Below are 21,564 nucleotides of genomic sequence, written 5' to 3'. Positions count from 1 at the left end.
TATATTCTTTCTTATATCTTTTTCTATATTTTTACACCAGTGTGAATATTTTTGTTATTGCATTTCAAATAGGGCCAATTTATAGGCTACTCCTAGGCCTACATTTTTAAATTACAAAGGGCCTACTGATGTTTTTGTTATTTATTTTCAATATTATAGGCTATTATTTGTGCATAAACATATCTGGTTATAGTACGGTTATATATAAACATACGGTTTGTTTGAAAACAACATATTTTGTCATCCTTGCTGCAAGCTTACAGAGCGATAATATCACTAAATGTGAAGGGGGGCCATAAAATATTTTCTTGGGAAAAAGGGGGTCTCAAAAAAGTGTATCTTGACTTAAGTTAAAAATGTATTTACCGGTAATATATTCAAATTAATTTAAATGTCTTACCCTTTTTATTGTATGCTTTACACAAGGAAAACAAACACACAGATATATTCTTTGAAATAAACAAATTTTTCTCCCAAAAAAATATTTCCACAATTCGATTATTTCATGTTTTTTTACGATGCTTTTTTCATAAAAAAAAAAAAAAAAAAACTCAAAATAACTTTATTTTTCTTACCCCATTAAGTATATCATGTTTTTGTTCTTTTAACAGAATAATGCGTCTTTCAGAAGAACATTGTAGCCGGAACTACTTCTCTCTGTGTACGTCTATGACGGGTCACGCAGGTCCTGGGCGACTCCGCAGAGGCAGCAATGCGAACCAGTGTAAAATAGTCCCAATGTAAACACTTATTATAGGAGTACCATAGTGGTTCAGGATAAGACAAAAACATGGATTGGAAAATTAATTGATGACGAACTCGCTCATTATATAAATTGTGTACATTTTTATCAGAAAAAAAGTTAAGGACTTTTTTTTAATGCTCATTGCTCAAAACTTTTAAAAATATGACGCGACCCCCCACAGAGCTCGCTGAGGCCCCCTTGTGGGCCACGACCCCCCTGTTGGGAACCGATGTACTACTGTTCAAAACTTTGGCGATATGATACAATATTATATTATATTACCTATCAGTCGATATCGATAATTATCACAATAAATAAAAAATCTTTATTTCTTTCAAGTTTAAAGGCAGATTTTTGCTCCTAAGTAAAAGTTGTAGAAACCAGAGCGTTATTGTTTTAAACATAATATCGAACTTCTATCAAACTCTTGTTATCGTTTAATCGCGGAAAATTATATTGCGATAATTATCGTTATCGTTTTATCGTCCAGGTCTAGGGTCGGTAAGATGTTTTTGAAATCACTTATGCTTATCAAGGCTGCATTTATTTGATCAAAAATAAAGTAAAACATTTTTTTTTATTACAATTTAAAATAACTGTTTTGTATTTGAATATAATTTATTTATGTGATGCAAAGCATCATTACTCCAGTCTTCAGTGTCACATGATCCTTCAGAAATCACTCTAATATGATAATTTGCTGCTCAAGAAACATTTATTAATTAACATATATTAATGTTGAAAACAGCTTAATATTCTTGTGGAAACAGCGATTATATAGATTTACAGATTTTTTTTGTAACATTATAAATGTCTTTACTGTCGCTTTTGATTAATTTAATGTGCTTGCTAAATAAAAGGATTCATTTATTTTTGTTTCCAAGTAAATTTATATTGTTTTATGGTTGATTTGATATTTTTACTGTAAAACAAGACAAATAATGATTACACAATGATTTGACAAGCGCTATCTTACTCTCACCCGTCTTTGTGTTTGTCTCTCAATCATTGTTCCATGCACGTATATGACAGTGATGGATCCTCTATGTTCCTGTGCAATATGTTAGCCGAGGACTCAGCAGCACGAGTCTGATAGACCGAGAATGAGGGGACAATGTCTATGATGCTGTGGAGGAGAAAGACCAGAGAACGGGGAAAGAAAGAGAGATAGAGATTGGATTCTGGAGAGGAAGAGGATACTGTAGAACAGAAAGCTCAGGATCAAAGCCCAGGATCAGTGTGACTTTCGAAAGTTTCTGCACAGGAGATAAAAGCCTCCAGGAGAATCTTCAGATATCCGCGTTCAGCACAGGCAACAAAGGTTCTTGTTTGTTTGCTCAGATTCTTTGTGTTGGGCTCAAACTGATCACGGATTGAACCGGATTGACCCTTAATGTAAATTGACCCTTCGCTAAGCCACACTGTAAAAACATCACTGACCAATCAGAGGCAACCGTTTTCTCGCACAAGCTTCTGATCTTTCTAACGCAAGTCTGTGGGGGATCTGTGTGTTTGTTTTTAAACACAATTGTACAAATTTAGGGTTAATCATGTTTTTTTTAAAGCAGATAAGATAATAAATGGGCTGCAATGTCATTAATTCCAGCATTATTTTTTTTAAACAATTTATAAGCACATTTTACAAATCCTGTTACACTATCGTTGAAAAGCTTTGATGTCTTTAATACTTGAATACTTAATTAATACTTGTATTTAGCAAGGGTGCATTAAAAGTACTAAAAGTGACAGTAAAGACATTTTTATAACGTCACAAAATATTTTTAATTCAAATAAATGCCGTTCTTTTAAACTTTCTATTCGTCAAAGAATCCTGAAAAAAACGTATTACGGTTTCCATAAAAATATTAAGCAACACAACTGATTTCTGAAGGATCATGTGACACTGAAGACTAGAGTAATGATGCTGAAAATTCATCTTTTCGTCACATGTAATAAATGACATTTGAAAAGATATTCAAAATAGAAAACAGTTCATTTAAATCATTAAAATATTTCACAATATTTCTGGTTTTACTGTATTTTTGATCAAATAAATGCAGTCCTGGCAAGCATAAGCGACTTCTTTGAAAAACATCAAAAGAACCCGAAATCGACTTGCCTTATTTTGAATTCGAGTGCTTATTGTTTGGTATGAAAATAGTAAATATAATTTTTTCATTTTCCAAACTGAAACTGCAATGCAAAGTGAAAAAAATTACAGCCAATCAAAACATTTTGATGTTATACATAAGTAGTGAGCGATTTTGGACCAATGAGATTGTGGCATGGGTGGAGCTATGTAGAGTGATTGGGGGAAAAATATAAAACAACCAACAAAATTTTCATAGCACAAAAAGCTTTACCTTTTGGAAATGTCTTGGTATCTGGTCTTCGGATTGGTCCAAAAACCATTCAGATACAATATTCAGATCCTGTCAAATACATGACGTCTTGACTGGCAGGTGCAGGAAAAGTTTCTAGAGAAGCAAGAGGGAGAGAATGACTAGAGGAGTGTAACAGAGAGAGGGAGAGAATTGCTCCCAGCAAATCGTATAAAGCCATGAATAATTTACCACCTCCTCCAGCAAACCCTGATCTTTTTGTCCGTTGACTCAGGAGACCGAGGCTTTATTGGAATGAAGGCTTTCTGTGTCCTAATTTAGCATTTGCTGGCGTATCCCAGAGTGAGAGAGACGCTGCAGTGTTGCCTGACCTCAGAGAGTCCCGTGAAACGCGGCTCCCGGGAGGAACCTGGCCGGCTGTGAAACCTGTGTGTGCCTGTTTGGAACAAGTGGGAGAATTGATGTGAACCGAGCGCTGGAATGCTTTAACCCCTCTGAAGATGGCTGGTACAGAGCGATATCATTTTCTTTGAACCCCTGATGGTCCCGCGATGGCTAAATAACTCACTTCAGCGGACAGCAGACGGGGGACTCGCTGAGAGCTCAAGCGGGAATAGGAGTTCATTTAACGTGAACAGTCCTTCCTCATTTTCCAGCATCCCACCATCAATCTTTGCCATTTCGTTCCAATACCGTTCCACAAAATGTCTAGTAATAAGATTAAAAAGGAATGCTGCTCTGTCCATTCAGTTTGTGATGGATAAATGTCTTGACAGGCTGTATTCCATGCTTGCTTTCATTATTTTTGGCAGTGTTGATATATATATAGAGGAAGGAAAATGACAAAAGAAGGAAAATGGGATTGGGAATAAAACTCTGGGGTGGATGGAGTTGAACTCTGATCGTCCACATGAGCACCACGATGTATGCTCTAACGGAATGAATTAATGTGTATTTATTTAATATAAATATTAAATATTGTGACATAAATATTTAATATGAATAGTATTGTAACATAAATATTTAATATTCAATATAAATATTTATTCATTTATTTGTATATATATATATATTCATGTTTCATATAAATACGTGTTCAGTTATTTGAATATGAAGAAATATAAATGAATACATTTCTGAATAAATATGTACATAATCAACAAATATTTAATATTTTAATAGAAATATGTATTTAATATTTGTATATACATTTTTTTTATAAATAAATAAATGTGCATTCATTTATTATAAATATTTAATGTTGTAAAATAAATATATAATATTTAATAATAAACATTTAATATTAGAACATATTCAATATAAATATTTATTTATTTATTCATTTATTTTTTATATTTATATTAATGTTTCATATAAATATGTGTTCAATTATTTGAATATGAAGAAAAATAAAGAAATAACATTCTGAATAAATGTGTACATAATCAACAAATATTTAATATGTAAATATAAACATTTATTTAATATTTGTATATAAATAAAATAAAATAAATAAATAAGTATTCATTTATTAAAAATATTTATTGTTGTAAAATAAATATTAAATATTTAATAATAAACATATTTAATATTGGAACATATTTCATATAAATATGTATTTAATATTTGTATTCAAATAAAAAATAAATAAATAAATGTGTATTCATTTACCGGTAATATAAATATTTAATATTCAATATAAATATTTATTTAACATTTTATTTACCGGTATATTAATATGTATTCAATAATTTGAATATAAATAAATAACATTCTAAATAAAAAAAATTATATACTTAAAAAATATTTAATATTGTAATATAAATATTATAAACAAACAATAAATAAATAAATGTTTAACTCTCTACTTGGACAAATGTTAATACATTTGTTTAAAAAAAAATAAAATAGGAAGTGCAACAAACTGTGAGCTGGATTCAAACTCTGAACCCCCACATGAGCATTTCGACCACATCTCAGACCACAGTGTGTACAAATACCAACTTCCTATTAAAGTGCAACAGAGAGCCAATTGCTGTCAACCATTTGAAACACATAAAAAAAAGAAGATATCTACTCAACGTGTAGTGAGCAGCGAACCCCGCGTAGAAGCTGTGAATAGGAGAGCAGCTTGTGACAGCTGACCATTGAGTTCCTCTACCCGGACCTCAGAACACTCCTCAACTCTCGTCGTCCTGAACTTTGACCCTTGTGGTTTAATAATGCTTTTAATAGAGGCTTTCCTCTCTGACCTCTGCATATTTTCCAGGCTCATTATATAGTCATTGAAGCTAATGATCATCAGGGGGCTCGTTATCTCCCAGTTTTGGCACAGAGCTCAACACACAGCACTAGAGCAGGATCTGTCAGAGGCCTGCTTTTCTGATGAACCATTTTAAAGCCAAATCGTTCACAGAAGAGGCTGACTTTATTACATGATGAATAAATGAATAGTTCTGTGGAGCACAACCCTGTTTTAAAAGGAATGAGCAGTTTGGCGCTTCCTTAATGCTTGTGCGACTCCATAATGCAACAATCACATCCCCGTAAATGCATTTTCTGCTCTACAATCACTTCTCATTTTAATAGAATGAAGAATGAACTCGAGCAGCTCCACAACCTGAACTTTCACTGTACATTCCCAGCATTTACAGTAGAAGATGCGTATAGATAGAATAATAGCTGAACATGCTGAAGAGACAGTCGGGTAGAGGATGATGGGGATTCATGGTTCTTGGGTTATGCGCCAAAACTGAATTGAGAATGTCTTGTGGATTCTGATTTAAATTTCTCTATTTGAATTTATTTTAATTGAAGTAGCAAACAGACAGACAGACAGACAGACAGACAGATAGATAGATAGATAGATAGATAGATAGATAGATAGAAAGGCAGACAGACAGACAGATAGACAGTATGGCAGACAGACAGATAGATAGAGGATAGATAGATAGATAGATAGACAGACAGACAGACACACTGTAAAAAATGTGGCTGCGATTAGTTAAAATTTGTTGAGATAACTTAAATATCCAACTTAACCAAACTAAACTTAAGTTAACTAAACTTAATATTTTAAGTCAAGCTTGAACACATACTTTTTAAAGTTGAAACAATGTTGGATTTTAAGTTGTGCTAAATAATCGCAGCAATTTTTTTTACAGTGCAGACAGATAGATAGATAGAGGATAGATAGATAGATAGATATATAGATAGATAGATAGATAGATAGAATGGCAGACAGACAGACAGACATACAGACAGACAGATAGATAGAAAGGCAGACAGACAGACAGATAGATAGAGGATAGATATTCAATTCAATTCAATTCAAGTTTATTTGTATAGCGCTTTTCACAATACACATTGTTTCAAAGCAGCTTTACAGAAAATGCATTTCAAAAATGTACATACAAAAATACAGTTAGTTAATCATGAAATTTAGGTAGATAGATAGATAGATAGATAGATAGATAGATAGATAGATAGATAGATAGATAGATAGAGGCAGACAGACAGACAGACAGACAGACAGATAGATAGAAAGGCAGACAGACAGACAGACAGATAGAGGATAGATAGATAGATAGATAGATAGATAGATAGAAAGGCAGACAGACAGACAGACAGACAGACAGACAGACAGACAGATAGACAGATAGATAGATAGATAGATAGAATGGCAGACAGACAGATGATAGATAGATAGATAGATAGATAGATAGAATGGCAGACAGACAGATAGATAGAGGATAGATAGATAGATAGAATGGCAGACAGACAGACAGATAGATAGATAGATAGAAAGACAGACAGACAGATAGATAGAGGATAGATAGATAGACAGACAGACAGACAGACAGATAGATAGATAGATAGATAGATAGAAAGGCAGACAGACAGACAGACAGATAGATAGAAAGGCAGACAAGACAGACAGATAGATAGATAGAGGTAGATAGATAGATAGATAGATAGATAGATAGATAGATAGAAAGGCAGACAGACAGACAGACAGATAGATAGAAAGGCAGACAAGACAGACAGATAGATAGATAGAGGTAGATAGATAGATAGATAGATAGATAGATAGATAGATAGATAGATAGATAGATAGATAGATAGATAGATAGAATGGCAGACAGACAGACAGATTTGAACTCTTTAAATTCCTCTTCCTGTCATTCCAGTTCCTGTTTGATGTGGCCAATTAAATTCAAATTCACACTAATGGATTGAAAGAGAGCCAATTTCTCAATTCAGAATTCATTTCAGTGAATATTTGGTATCTTCTAGAGACTGGGATCTTACCGGGGTAAGAAAGTCATGGCTGTAATATACTGGGTGCACGTGCCAGATCCTCATCACTGTAATGCCAAGGTCCTTGGCTTTCTGAGGGACAGATGATTGAGCCGTCTACAGAGATGGCCGGATCTTGGCAAGGATCGCTTTTGGATTGAAGAACAGCTTGGTTTTTAGCTTCAAATGATGGGTGGTCATCCAAGATTAAATGTCTGCCAAATCTCTACTGATCAGAGATATACCTGTGTCTAAGAAGATTGAAATGAAGAATTAACCACGTGTTATGTGCATAAGGGACATTTTATACAGTTGAAGCTTGGAAAACATCTGTATCTGATGCTGCTTTAGTTAAAAATTATAAATACCAGTAAGCTAAGTTATGGTTATTTCAAAAAAAGCCTTTTTTTTGCATGAAATACACAATTTCTCCAAAACATAAATTCCAAAGGTGGAATTTGAACTACGAATTGAAGACATTTCTAGATTCATAGTGCTCAGGAAAATTGAAAAGTATTATTATCCTCCTGGATTCCTGGAGCACATAAAACTAAATGTCATCTGATTGGTTGAGAATCTTCTGATTGGCTAATGACACAAAAATATATAGTTATCCTGCGTGGTTTGAATTTTTTAACTAGGCTTTTAAACTAGTCAAGGCAAACTTTGAAAAAAAAAAGTATACAATTAAATGGTTTATAAACATCTGTTTAAAATGTCACCTGGATATACCAGGATGGAAGTGCACTTTATTTTAGAGTAATTAAAATTCCAAGTGTGGGGCTTGGCCAATTGAATTCAAATACCAACTCATGAACAGAACACCAATTCTTCAATTCTGAATTTTCTGCTATCATTGCTGTCGCTTTGGCACAATGTATTATGATAGGTTTGCTCACAGAGCAAAAAGTTATTCAACCCTCAAGGCCTCATATAGTTATTTCAAGGGCCTAACCTCAATTAAAATACACATAATCCAGGTATTACTTTAGCTACTGAACAATACGTAGCTGATGAATCAGCTAATTAACTGTTCAAGTACAACAGTTAGAAGAATGTTAATGACTTACACTGCCAGAATCTGGTTGAACAGAAACTTCATTAAAAGAACTGACATGAAAATCAACATGAAATGACATTTGCAACCCATTGACATTCAATGACGTGGTATTTCCAATTGAAACAGGATATTCAAAGAGAAATGTATAGGTTAGGACATTTATTCATAGCTTGATGGTTGATGCTTCTAACTAGTGTGCCAACTGTACTTCCAATGTGGCATTTCCTTCATGATTCTTGGGCATTTACCATTATTTTGTGAAGAACCACTCCTTCTGAAACATTGTGGACACCTATTGGTTCAGATGCTGAAAGGAAATTTTTTGAAACATTACAAAGACATTTTTCCTTGAAAATACCACGTGGAATCATTCATAATAAGACCAGTCTCATAAGTCCCCCAGTGGTGAAAATCAATCTTTTAATGTTGTTTATATGTCAATGTGGTGTTTTTTATATGCTTTAAGACAAACCATGTGCAAAGTCATAAATCAACACCATTGCTGAGTATTTTCTCCTTAAAGCTGCAGTGAACCAAAGACAGTCTCTCAAAAACACCGTTTGAAATCGCTGGTGTTTCTGACGTCACAAACAACCTTGTAACCAATCAGGTAAACGTGTGATCGTCAACGAGTGGATCTCTGAGCTGAGTGAGTGAGTGAGTGGAGGCAGGGCTAATTTGCATATTCATAGAACCGTGTATACTAAATGAGGCAAGGGTGTAGAGTTACATTCAAGCTATTTTAAGGCAAGTATTTTTATTTCAAGGAAAAAACAGTTGAAATTTGTCATTTTGGTGATCAAAGATGAGTTAAGGAATATAATTATTGACTACAGGGGAACTTTAAGAAAGAAAAGGCCATACATTTTGATTATATGTTGACTTCATGAGCATTGAAGGTTCAGTTAAAAACAGCACAGGCCTGGTGAGAACACGGGTGATTCAAGCTAGGCAACAGCATCCGAAACACAACATCTGCTGGTGTGGTGTGACCAGCACTGCTGTGTCCTTTGATAGCCGCACACACCACCTCACGGGATGGCGGGCTGACGCTGTCGGCCTTCACTGGGGAAATCATAATAACATACGACAAAGATGCTGCTTTTGAAAGCCGCTATGAAATAAGGGGGCGTTTAGACAGAGAGAGATTCACGCACCTTCAAAAGCCAGCGCTGCACACTGCAGCTAAAGCCAGAGCAGCACACCATCCATCAACAGCAGACACTGCAGCACAACACACAGAGAGGCTTTCTCAAACCTGCACAAGCAGTGCAGCATGTTATCAGTAACATTAGGTTAAAAAAAAACCTAGCAGTGAAAAAAATTTATGATCTTTATGAGCAGTGATCTTTAAATAATCAAAAATGGGAATTTGCAGTTGAATGAGAACTATTTATACTCACACGAATAAAAAATAAATGTTAAAGTTTCCCTGTAGTCAATAATTATATCCCTTAAAACTCATATTTGATCACCAAAATGACACATTTAAAGCTACACTGTGTGATTTTTACCCCCATCTAGCGGTGAAAAGGTATATGACCATCCAGTGAATATTAGTTTCTGTTCCTCTCAATTCCGATTTCGTTTTAACTCCTACGGTGGCCAATGTAGTCCAAGATTAACATGGCTTCCAGTTCGACCTCGTCCATTGTGTTCCTTCAAGTGATGAGGTTACTTTAGAAAACTATTATAATTTGCAGTAATATAATTTGCAGTAATTTAATTGGTCAGTTAACATATAGGTTATGACATCTATGTAAAATGAATAAAAGTTTTATGTTTTCGTTATTTGTTTTACCATTTCATTGCTAACATCAGCTATCAGGTAACTATTGGAAACTATGATACAAATTTTCATGATTCTTTGATGAATAAAAAAATAAAAATAAAAGCATTTATTTAGCCTACAAACGAAATATTTTGTAACATTACACACGTTTTAATGTCACCTTTGATAACTTTAATGCATTCTTACTGAAAAAAAAAATCTGACTAACCAACACATTTTTGAACGGCAGTGTACATTCAGTAGGTTATTATTTATTGCAATATAAACACTGTCAGAGTGATCAACAAGGTATCTCTTTATTTACCAGTCGAAGACGGAGCAACTTTCTGCTCTTATGTTTACTTCGTGCACTGTCAAGGTCTTCATCATGTTTGTCGTGGTACCGGTCTTTGCAGCAATTATTTTATCGCAAATACTGCATCGCGCGCTGTTGGCATCGAGCCTGGAGAAATGTACCCACACTTTTGATCGACTTTTCCACATCTTTAAGGTATTATGTGTGTGTGCTCGCGTCTCAAATGAATATGTGCGCGAATAATTTGTGTGTGTGTGTGTGTGTGCTCGCGTCTCAAATGGATATGTGCGCGGAGAATTTGTGTGTGTGTGTGTGTGTGTGTGTGCTCGCGTATATGAATGTGCGCGGAGAATTTGTGTGTGTGTGTGTGTGTGTGTGTGTGCTCGCGTCGCATATGAATGTGCGCGGAGAATTTGTGATTGTGTGTGTGTGTGTTTCTCGCGTCTCATTTGTCTTGTTGATTTGCCTGTTGCGTTGCCGTCTTAATTCTCTTTTTCGCTTCCTTGGCGACTCTGATACATATCCTCGAGAATAAGAGTGATCCTCCATCAGCAACAGACTTTCAAAAAGGCTTTCAGGTTTTTATATAGCAGTCTCAAGCAATCCCCCTCTTCACATGTGCCGACACGGTGCCGTTCCATCGAGTGTTAAAACGCGAAAGGCGAAGCTTGAATTAACGGGTATGTCCCTCTTTGGCTAATGTACTTTCAAGATGGAGGGGCAACATGGCGACCGGCATTCGAACCCCCCACCCGTATGTATTTTCAATGGCATATTATACACTCACGAGAATACTTTATTACTTGAACGAAGTAAATATACATTAATGAGCACATATATTTTTGAAAGAACTAAGTGTTTTTAGCTAAGAATAAACTAAAGAAGTTACACAGTGTAGCTTTAAAGCTAGGGTCGGTAATGTTGGAGAGCTAGCCAGATTTGAAAGTGGCACCACTTCTAAGCTCCGCCCCCTCCTGTCAGTGCTCCGTCCAAAGCTACGCCCCCCCACAAACATGAACGCGCATCCACATTTGGAGTCAGCTGCATGTACCTACCAGTGATGCGCGGGTTGATCCAAAATGAGCGGGTGCCTGCGGTTACCCGCAGGTTACGAGTCATCCACAAATATTTTTAATGATATTTGGGTCGCGGTCGGTCGGGTCGTTTACCTTTGTAATTTATATAGTACTAGACACAATGTTCTATGAAATACATAGGTCTACACTTTATTGGCTGAATGCGCGAGGATGACGCACGAGCAGTCTGCAGATGAAAGTGGGAAATCATTATTTACCTTTTGAATGTTGAGCGCGTTATTAACTTTTGAATAAAAGCTGACGCGGGACAAAATGCCCGATTTCCCAACGCGTTGAACTGAGCAATGCCATTGTGCCATTTTAATAGGCTACTTTTAAACGCATATAGCTCAGTAATGTCAGTTTTATGTAGGCTATTTGCTGAGAGGGGGCGGGATTTTTGTTGGGAAAGTCGGGGGAGAGACGCACACGTCGATTAGACTGGATAAGCATCTTAATTGTTAAGAAAATTAAACGAAATAAATGAATAAATCAAGCCTTTATTACAAAACACTAGGCATACAGCATTCAGAAAAATGCGCACCCCTAGTTCCTCCGTCTATGGCCCATGACGCGATGAGCATTTACTAGCTACTTTTAAACAAATGCGGGTCAGGAAGCGGGTCGGGTACAATATTTTCTTTCTTTTTTTTTGCGGTCCGAGTTGCGGGCGGGTTAGTTGAAAACGTCGGTCGGGTCGGTCGTTCAAGGTTGTTTGTGACGTCAGAAACACAGATTTCAAACCGTGTTTTTGAGACTGTCTTTGGTTCACCGCAGGTTTAAGGAGAAAATACTCAGCAATGGTTTTGACATGAATTTGCACATGGTTTGTTTAAAGCATATTAACAACACCACATAGATATTAAAAGCTTGATTTTCACCACAGGGGGACTTTAATACGGACAAAATGTCTTGTTTTTATATTATATATTCTTGTATTTTCAAAATGTTTTAATTAAACAATTACAATAAAACCTTATTTAGTTCATTAAAATTATGTTAGATGTTTTAATTTTTTATTATTGGTGTATTCTCGTGCTAAAAAAAAAACATTGGACAGGTATTTGATCAATAACAATTTGTAGTGTTGTTATTCTTAACTAAAACTAAAGCCTGTATGTATGTATGTATGTATATATGTGTATATGTGTATATATATATATAAATATATATATATATACTGTATATGTGATAACCTTTCTAATTTTTTGTTTATCATTTAATATATATATATTTTTTCAGCTTTATTTAAATTATTTATATATATATATATATATATATACACACTGGTATATATATATATGTATATATCATTAATTAAAATAAAACTGAACATTTTAAATATTAATATTAAATGATAAACTAAAAAAACTGAAAATTATAAATGTCACCCTTGTTAATTAACTGAAATAAAATAAGTACAAATTATATATAATTGTATAAATTAAAGCTGAATAAAAAATATATAAAAAAAACTAAAACTAATAAAACACTTATGAATATGACAAAATAAAATAAATATGAAATTAAAAGGCAAATTAAAATGATTCATATATAAATGAAACTGGACACAATAATAAACCAGTGTGGTAAGAACGAATAATAGTGCCTCCGTCTTTATGAAAAAAATCCTCAAGTCTCATTTAGTTGACCCCAAAAGACCTCTAACAAAACTCTTGAACATATTTCAAAGATTCTATGCCATGAACTTCACAAACTTTAGAGAAACTGTGAGTATTTGTTGGGGGTCATCGGAGACTTACACAAGATCTGAGCGAATCAATCCACGCTGCTGAATCAGAAGTGCCCCAGAGTGATGCTACTTGCATTTTACTCAGCATGTACCGCACTGTATTTTCTGATGCGAATTCGACAAATTAAACAAACTTTGATGGTGCTATGTTAAGAAAGAAACCGTTTCTGATAAAGTATGCGTCATCATGGGCAGATGGAACAGTTTGTGGATGAAAACTAAGACTCCTCTGCATCCAAGTGAAACTAAAAACAAATCAACTTTTTATGCAACTCTAAAACTTCATTGAAACTGACAACCAATGCCAGACAAAAAAAAAAAATATATAAAAATATATATATATATAATAAATATATTTTTTTATAATAACCCTGTGTTTTTGTGGAGAGCTGTGGTATTTGAGTTGGAGAATATTTGATTAAGCTTTTGTTGGTCTCTGTTTGAGGAGCCTCTCAACACCCAGAGGGGTTTGGTCCACTCATGCTCTCCCATCGAGAGCCTCTATTCATCCACACAGACCTTGGAAAAACCCAACAAGGCTGTTTCAGAATGAATAAACAAGAAATAATGATTAACCCACCCCTGGTCAGAGCCGAGAGTCCCTGTGCAGCCTTTTCAAAAGTAAATGGGCAGTTCAAACTAAAAAATTCTAGCATTATTTATTCACCCTCATGTTGTTCCTAATCCGAATGACAAAAAGAGATATTTTGAGGGCTGTACTGGTCAATGTTTTTCATACAATTACAATTCGAAGCTTCCATGGACCTTTATGGTTTCATAAAACTAGTCCATATGCGCTATAGTTCAAGTCTTCTGAGGACATACGGTAGTTTTGTGTGAGGAACAGACTAAAACTGAAGTCATTATTCCCCGAAACAGCCAGTCTCGCACGTTAACAAAAGAACTAGCAGCATTCGATTGACGAGCGAAGCACTTGTCAATGAATCCATTGATTTAATTTGCAAAACCTATCAGAATGATTCGTTCACGAATCTGGCATATGTGACCCTGGACCACTGTGCAACTTGTGACTGGTTTTGTGGTCCAGGGTCACATATTTGGTCCTTGAACTAACTGACTCAGTGATCTGTTCACAGTGATCCACAGTCAATTTAGTGGGTTCGAGAACCAAATCAATTTAAAATTTTGATTTGAATCACAAAACCGGTCTGAATGATTATTTCACCAATCTGACTGATCCGGACTCAATGATCTGGTGACAGTGGTTGGCAGTCGAGTCATTGAGTTTGAGAAACGAATCGGCCTGGTTTGTAAATGATCTGTTGATTCGATTCACTAAACCAGTCTGAATGATTTGTTCATGAATCAGATCTATTTGGTTCTCAAACTGACTGAATCAATTATCTGAACCAACAGAACCAAATTAATCAGATTCTTAATTAAATCATTAATTTTTTTAGTGTTTAGTGTTTTAGAGTCAATCTTTTTAATGAATCTTTTGATTTAATTCACAAAACCAGTCTGAATGATTAATTCATGAATCTGACCAGTTTAGACTTAGCAGTTAACAATCGACTCAGTGAGTTTGTTCACGAGTCAGTACGATTTGTAAACAAATCCTTCTGATTGAAGTCATATAGACAACATTTATGATAATTTTGAGTCCTTTTTGAACATGAGAGTGCATTAATAATGACAGAATTTGCATTTTTGGGTGAGCTATCCCCTTTAAATGTTAACTGCCATGTCTGTTTACCCTTACAAGAGCTCCTTTGAAACTTTACAATTGCTCCGTTTTCTCATTTAGACAGCAAAATGGTATGCATACTGATAGCAAAAGCATCTTTATAAAATTTTACAATGGTCTTTTGTTTTGTGGTTCCTTGTGAAGGACAGTAAACAGGCCGCACTTGTGTAAATGAATATCAGATGTCACATTAACTTGAGATTACCTGTAAATGTTTGTTCACGTTCGGGGTAATGATGTGGGTCAGCCGCGCTTGCGTTCGGGACTGTTTTCCTCAGATAATACACAAAAGCAGGTTAAAGCCACAATGGGAATGAGCCGGGTATTAATCCATATAAACTCCACATCAGTGTCAGTGCTTAAAATGTCAAGCAAAGAGACAAATGAATGGAATTGAAATTAATTACCTCTCAGGCAGAGAGCAATACAATCCCTCTCTCCTCAAATGACTCCTCACTGGAAAAGCTTCGGCTCCACATGAGCGGGATTATTGTATGCCGCGTGAATCAGAAATAGACTTTTATTTGTTTTAGAAACAGCGCAGGCCAGGAATAAGCAGCGTAGGTGGACGATTTCCAGCTGAACTACACCTCCTTTCCAAACTCTCCCTACATCAGACCATGATATTGATTCCATACAAAAAAACCTGGTTGGTTGAATAAATAAATAAATAAACAAACTGCATCAAGTGCAGTTGAATTTATGGAAGGTTAGGAATGGAAGGTTATGGAATGGAAGGTTATGGAATGGAAGGACATGGAATGGAAGGTTATGGAATTGAAGGTTATGGAATGGAAGGTTTTGGAATGGAAGGTTATGGAATGGAAGGTTATGGAATGGAAGGATATGGAATGGAAGGTTATGGAATTGAAGGTTATGGAATGGAAGGTTTTGGAATGGAAGGTTATGGAATGGAAGGATATGGAATGGAAGGATATGGAATGGAAGGTTACGGAATGGAAGGATATGGAATGGAAGGATATGGAATGGAAGGATATGGAATGGAAGGATATGGAATGGAAGGTTATGGAATTGAAGAATATGGAATTGAAGAATATGGAATTGAAGAATATGGAATTGAAGAATATGGAATTGAAGAATATGGAATGGAAGAATATGGAATTGAAGGTTATGGAATGGAAGGTTATGGAATGGAAGGTTATGGAATGGAAGGTTATGGAATGGAAGGATATGGAATTGAAGGATATGGAATGGAAGGTTATGGAATGGAAGGTTATGGAATGGAAGGATATGGAATGGAAGGATATGGAATTGAAGGATATGGAATGGAAGGTTATGGAATGGAAGGTTATGGAATGGAAGGATATGGAATGGAAGGTTATGGAATGGAAGGATATGGAATGGAAGGATATGGAATGGAAGGATATGGAATGGAAGGTTATGGAATGAAAGGTTATGGAATGGAAGGTTATGGAATGGAAGGTTATGGAATGGAAGGTTATGGAATGGAAGGTTATGGAATGGAAGGATATGGAATGGAAGGTTATGGAATGGAAGGTTATGGAATGTAAGGTTATGGAATGGAAGGATATGGAATGGAAGGATATGGAATGGAAGGTTATGGAATGGAAGGATATGGAATGGAAGGTTATGGAATGGAAGGTTATGGAATGGAAGGTTATGGAATGGAAGGATATGGAATGGAAGGTTATGGAATGGAAGGTTATGGAATTGAAGAATATGGAATTGAAGAATATGGAATGGAAGAATATGGAATTGAAGGTTATGGAATGTAAGGTTATGGAATGTAAGGTTATGGAATGGAAGGTTATGGAATGGAAGGTTATGGAATGGGACTGAAACTGATAGTGATAGATGTACCTTTATGTCAGTTCAGCAGTGATGTAGTTCTTCTTGTGTAATTTCCTGTTCTTGTTCCCACATCATTTCCTGTCCATTCTCTGCTGTACCTTTCAAAAAAAGAAAGTGGTCACAAAATTCAAAGTCAAAATGGACACAAAATTTCAGATATAGTGCTAAATGATTACCATACACTCTGAATAACAAAGCTTCCAAAATGGGAAGCCTTTAAACGTGATTACACAACGCGTGGCGCATCGCAGAGCTAGTGCAAGATGAGCATTTGTGGTTAAAAAGTATATAAATGTTGATTTATTTTTAGAAAATGACCGATCGTTTCACTAGATAAGTCCCTTATTCCTTGGCTTGGATCGTGCAAAGCCCATTGAAACTGCAATTTGGACCCCATTGAAGTCCACTATATGGAGAAAAATCCTGGAAGAATTCCGAAGTGAACTAATCCTTTACCAGTAGAAATGAATTCTGTTTGCATCACTGATCATTATTTTCCCGTCTATCACTGTGAATAGCTTGGAAACAATCTGTATTGTGTAAAGTGTATAAAAATAAAGACGACTTTGACTTGACAAGTGGTGTTTAATGTTATTTTTAAGCTTGACAGGCCCATTTCTCATTTAATTTCATAATATTAAAAATAACAGTGAAGATGTTCTTCTAATACTCATCTTTTGTTTTCCACAGAAAATATCAAATTAAATTTAGAACGACATAAAGGTAAATTAACTTTCCTTTTGGGTTGAACCAATCCTTTAAACTATCCCACGAACTCACGCTGTCATATAGTCCAGCAGTGAAAAGATAAAGAGAGCTCATGCTCAGAAGTGAAGGTTAGCTGACGAATAGGAGCGCAATGATAATTGACATTTAGCGTTGAAATGGCCGTAAATGCAGACATGCAGAGACTAATAACTGGCTTCAGTCCCATCTGTGTCGTCATCCGCTGGAAATGTCAGTGGCACTCAAGAGCGAGCCGGAGCGCAGGGCGCTATCGGCCGTGTATCCCGCTGCCATTCTCATTTCATTTAGTGTAACAAAACGTCACTTTGGTCTCCTATTTGCTCCCTCAAAGACATCTGACAGGAGAGAATGGCTCCGCTCCAAACCCAATGGAGCTGCCTGCCTACACAGCATTTTTAAGCACCACAGGCAAGCTCCAGACGTGAGCCCGTTCCAAATAGTTGGCAGCAAGATTATGCTGCCTTATAAGATCAATCGTTTTGGCCGATATCTAAGACAGTGCTGGATGTGTGCGTTTCTATTTTTAACCGACACTTTATACTTCCTGTCTGCCTGAAATTATACTAGTTCATTTAGAAATGTCAAAATTTGTCTTCCAAAATGCCTGACTCAGTATTAGTATTAGAACAGAGAAAATATTTATTCAAAATACAGTCATGAAAATAACTGATACAAAAACAGTTCCAAATAAATATTTTTATTCATTTATTTAAATTGTGTGTGTGCTTAGCTTATTAGATTATGGATGTCAAAAATGTCAGTACAGAATTCTACAGATCCTCTAATCTTAAGTGTAATTTGCACACCACACACACACACACGCACGCACGCACACACACACACACACACACACACACACACACACACACACACACACACACACACACACACACACACACACACACACACACACACACACACACACACACACACACACACACACACACACACACACACACACACACACACACACACACACACACACACACACACACACACACACACACACACACACACACACACACACACACACACACACACACACACACACACACACACACACATTATAATAATTTGTCAATATATACTTTATAATATAGTACCGGACAAAAGTTTTGAAAAAAAAAAAAAACAATTTAATGAAAGAAGTCTCTTGTGCTCATCAATGTATTGGATTAAAAATACAGAAAAAAACAGTAATATTTTGAAATAATGGTTTTCTATTTTAATATACTTTAAAATATAATTTAATAATGATTAAATCATTAATATAATTCAATTATTATTATTAATTTATTTCACTCTCATGCTAAAACAAAATAATTAGTCAAAAATGTACTGTATACCAATCACTGTATCGATACTTCTCAATACTTCTTTTGTTTTCAAATTCAGTCAGTCTCTTTTTTGTTAGGCAGCTACCTATGCAGACAGCATACAGCGAGGCAGAGCACCAGGTTTTATCTGCAGGACTAGAAACTGCTGTGCCATCCAGAGTCAGAGTCCTCTCACAGGACAAGGAACCCGGATAGAAATATTCAGGGCGTAACAAAAACGGAGTCCCCACAGCGTTATTAAAAAAAACCTGAACCACAGAGCTGTAACAGAAAATGACTAACAGCAATGACCCTCAACAGTCACCTGATCTCTGTGTCACACACACACACACACACACACTCTAGTGAAGTGCACTAATGTACAGAGGGGTTTTATGCATGGACGCATTCAGACACTTTGTCCAGCATCATGACACACTGAACACAAGAGCTGCAGCCAAACGTTCAAGAACTGAGCAGAACATAAAAACTCAAACGCTTCAGCAAACGTCACAACAAACAATGTACCCATATTTAAAATATGAGCACATCACCAGCACAATTATATCCACAAACTTATATAAAAAGGTCAAAACGCAACACCTGATTGGTACACCTGGCATTAACATGCGTTTTGTGTCCAGATCAGTTATTTTAGTATTATTCATTTAAAATATTTTAAATTCGTTTTTATTATATTTACATTTTCATTTCAGTTTAATTTTTAAGAATTTTGTAATTTTTTTTAATGTCTAGAGTTCTATAAAAAAAAATTCATTTATGATTAGTTACTAAATTAATAGTTTAATTTGATGTAGCCTACAAAAATAACTGAATAAATAAAACTGAAAAAAAGTATAATAATATAAACTGTTTATACACATTTACAAAAAAAGAGAAAAATGTTGCTTTGACAACTACCTGAAATAATAATTTTTAAAAAAATCTATACTTTATATAATTTTTTTTATGGTTTTGGTTTTAGTAACCCTGATTCAGATAGCCAAATTCTTTTTGATTCAAATGATAAGACAGAGATCTGATCGCATCTAAATATAAATAAAACAATTTAAAGCATCATTTAACCAATTTTTTAAAACATTCACAAGTTATTCAAAATGCTTTGTGTCAGTGTTTATGCTTCCTTACATTTACAAACCCCTCGGTATAAATTATGTCAATAGGGATTTAAAGTGTGAAAAGTGCTCGTTTGAGAGGAAAAATAGAAAAATGGAAATTCCAAGCATAATAGAGCAAAAATAATTCATTAATAAGCAAATGCTGTTGATTAAATCAGTAATAAATAAAAAAAGAGCACAGATGAAACCCAGCTCATGTATTTTACAGCAGTTTGGAGGCCAAATGCTTGTCATCATATATCTAATTTATTACTCTGACTTCCACAGGCGCGCTGGACACAGGGCATTCTTTCATCTCTAATGCAAAAAGCATTTAAGCAGTTTGGTACAACAATGCGCTAGCTGAGGAATACAAGATCAGCAGTGGCGTCTTGCCAAAACTGGCCACTTACAAGGCAGATGGAGCCGATTTCTTCTCCAGTTGTAAGTGAATGTAGCAGACAACTATTCACAAGTTCATTGCATCTGACAACAAATATATGGACCAAAACCTAGACTTTTATCAATGACCAGAGTGTCCTACTCTGCATGAAACGGGCTGATTCTTGATAAACGTTGAGGAAATTCTGTTCAGACATTGTCCCTATATGATTTTTACAATATTACCCTTCATGAAGTGTGTAATATTGCTGTTTGTGAAAGTAAAAGGTCTTCAAAGTTTGCGGCAAATAACGTGATTGTCTCCTGAAAGAAAGAATCGATTCTGAACTGCCAGAAATCAGTTGTCAGTGATTCCAGTCTCACATCCTGTTACAAACCTATGTAACAATGTAACAGATTTGCATAATGCCAGCCTATGGTCTTCATTGGCTGCCTGTGAACTAGGGATGGCGAAAACTAAAAAAATTCTTGACCGACCACCGAGCCTCATTAGCCGGTTGCAGGGCCGGCCCGAGGCATAAGCGAACTAAGCGGCTGCACCAATCGAGTTTTTTTATTTTTTTTTATTTTTTACACATATTAGATAACTTAAACAAGTAACATAAATGAATGAATGAATGAATAATTCATGACAAGCGAATTCTGATTTTATGATCAATATACCTGCCTACAACTGCTGCTGTGTCTGCCAGCGTTTGAGTCAAGCGCATAATCTAGACACCTCGCGTGCATAGACAATTCGTGGGTTGGGAGACTTCTGTGATGAAAATAGACTTCAACTTTATTAATATGGTTTTAATAATCTTAATAATGTGACCGAGCGTTCGTATAGGGTTCACCTAACACTAACAGAAATAAGAAAATAATAAACGATAGCAGTTTGAAGTCTTCTCCACTTTATTATATTCCACACATCAGATCACTAACTCCAAAACCCCGCGACACACCAGTACCAAGTGCGCATCTACGGAAAGCCCCGAGGGGAAAAATACATTGCATGCACACATATACAACTAGCGCCAGTACATCATCATTATTGTAACAGACTTTGTTGGATTCTGTCATGATGCATATACAA

General features: G+C 35.4%; 1 protein-coding gene across 14 annotated transcripts in view; it reads right to left on the bottom strand.

Annotated features, from left to right (window-relative positions):
* Positions 1–21,564, bottom strand: part of lingo1a (leucine rich repeat and Ig domain containing 1a) — a 163,732-nt gene that overhangs the window by 83,944 nt on the left and 58,224 nt on the right. For 4 of the 14 annotated variants that reach the window (XR_013796444.1, XM_079603165.1, XM_079603173.1 and 1 more), the window contains 6 exons: positions 16,913–17,001; positions 15,276–15,678; positions 8,695–8,753; positions 7,399–7,637; positions 3,322–3,523; positions 3,109–3,222 (listed from right to left, as the gene is read on the bottom strand). The gene's annotated coding sequence lies outside the window, so the exon portion shown is untranslated. Of the gene's footprint in view, positions 1–1,736; positions 1,872–3,108; positions 3,249–3,318; positions 3,524–7,398; positions 7,638–8,694; positions 8,754–9,310; positions 9,330–15,275; positions 15,679–16,912; positions 17,002–21,564 lie in introns of those variants that run through there. The other 10 variants (XM_079603174.1, XM_079603177.1, XR_013796445.1 and 7 more) reach the window with 10 other exon arrangements.

Source organism: Phoxinus phoxinus (genome assembly GCF_949152265.1).
Source record: "Phoxinus phoxinus genome assembly, chromosome: 25".
In the NCBI taxonomy this organism is placed as follows: domain Eukaryota; kingdom Metazoa; phylum Chordata; class Actinopteri; order Cypriniformes; family Leuciscidae; genus Phoxinus; species Phoxinus phoxinus.
This window is presented reverse-complemented; position numbering and strand designations above follow the sequence as displayed.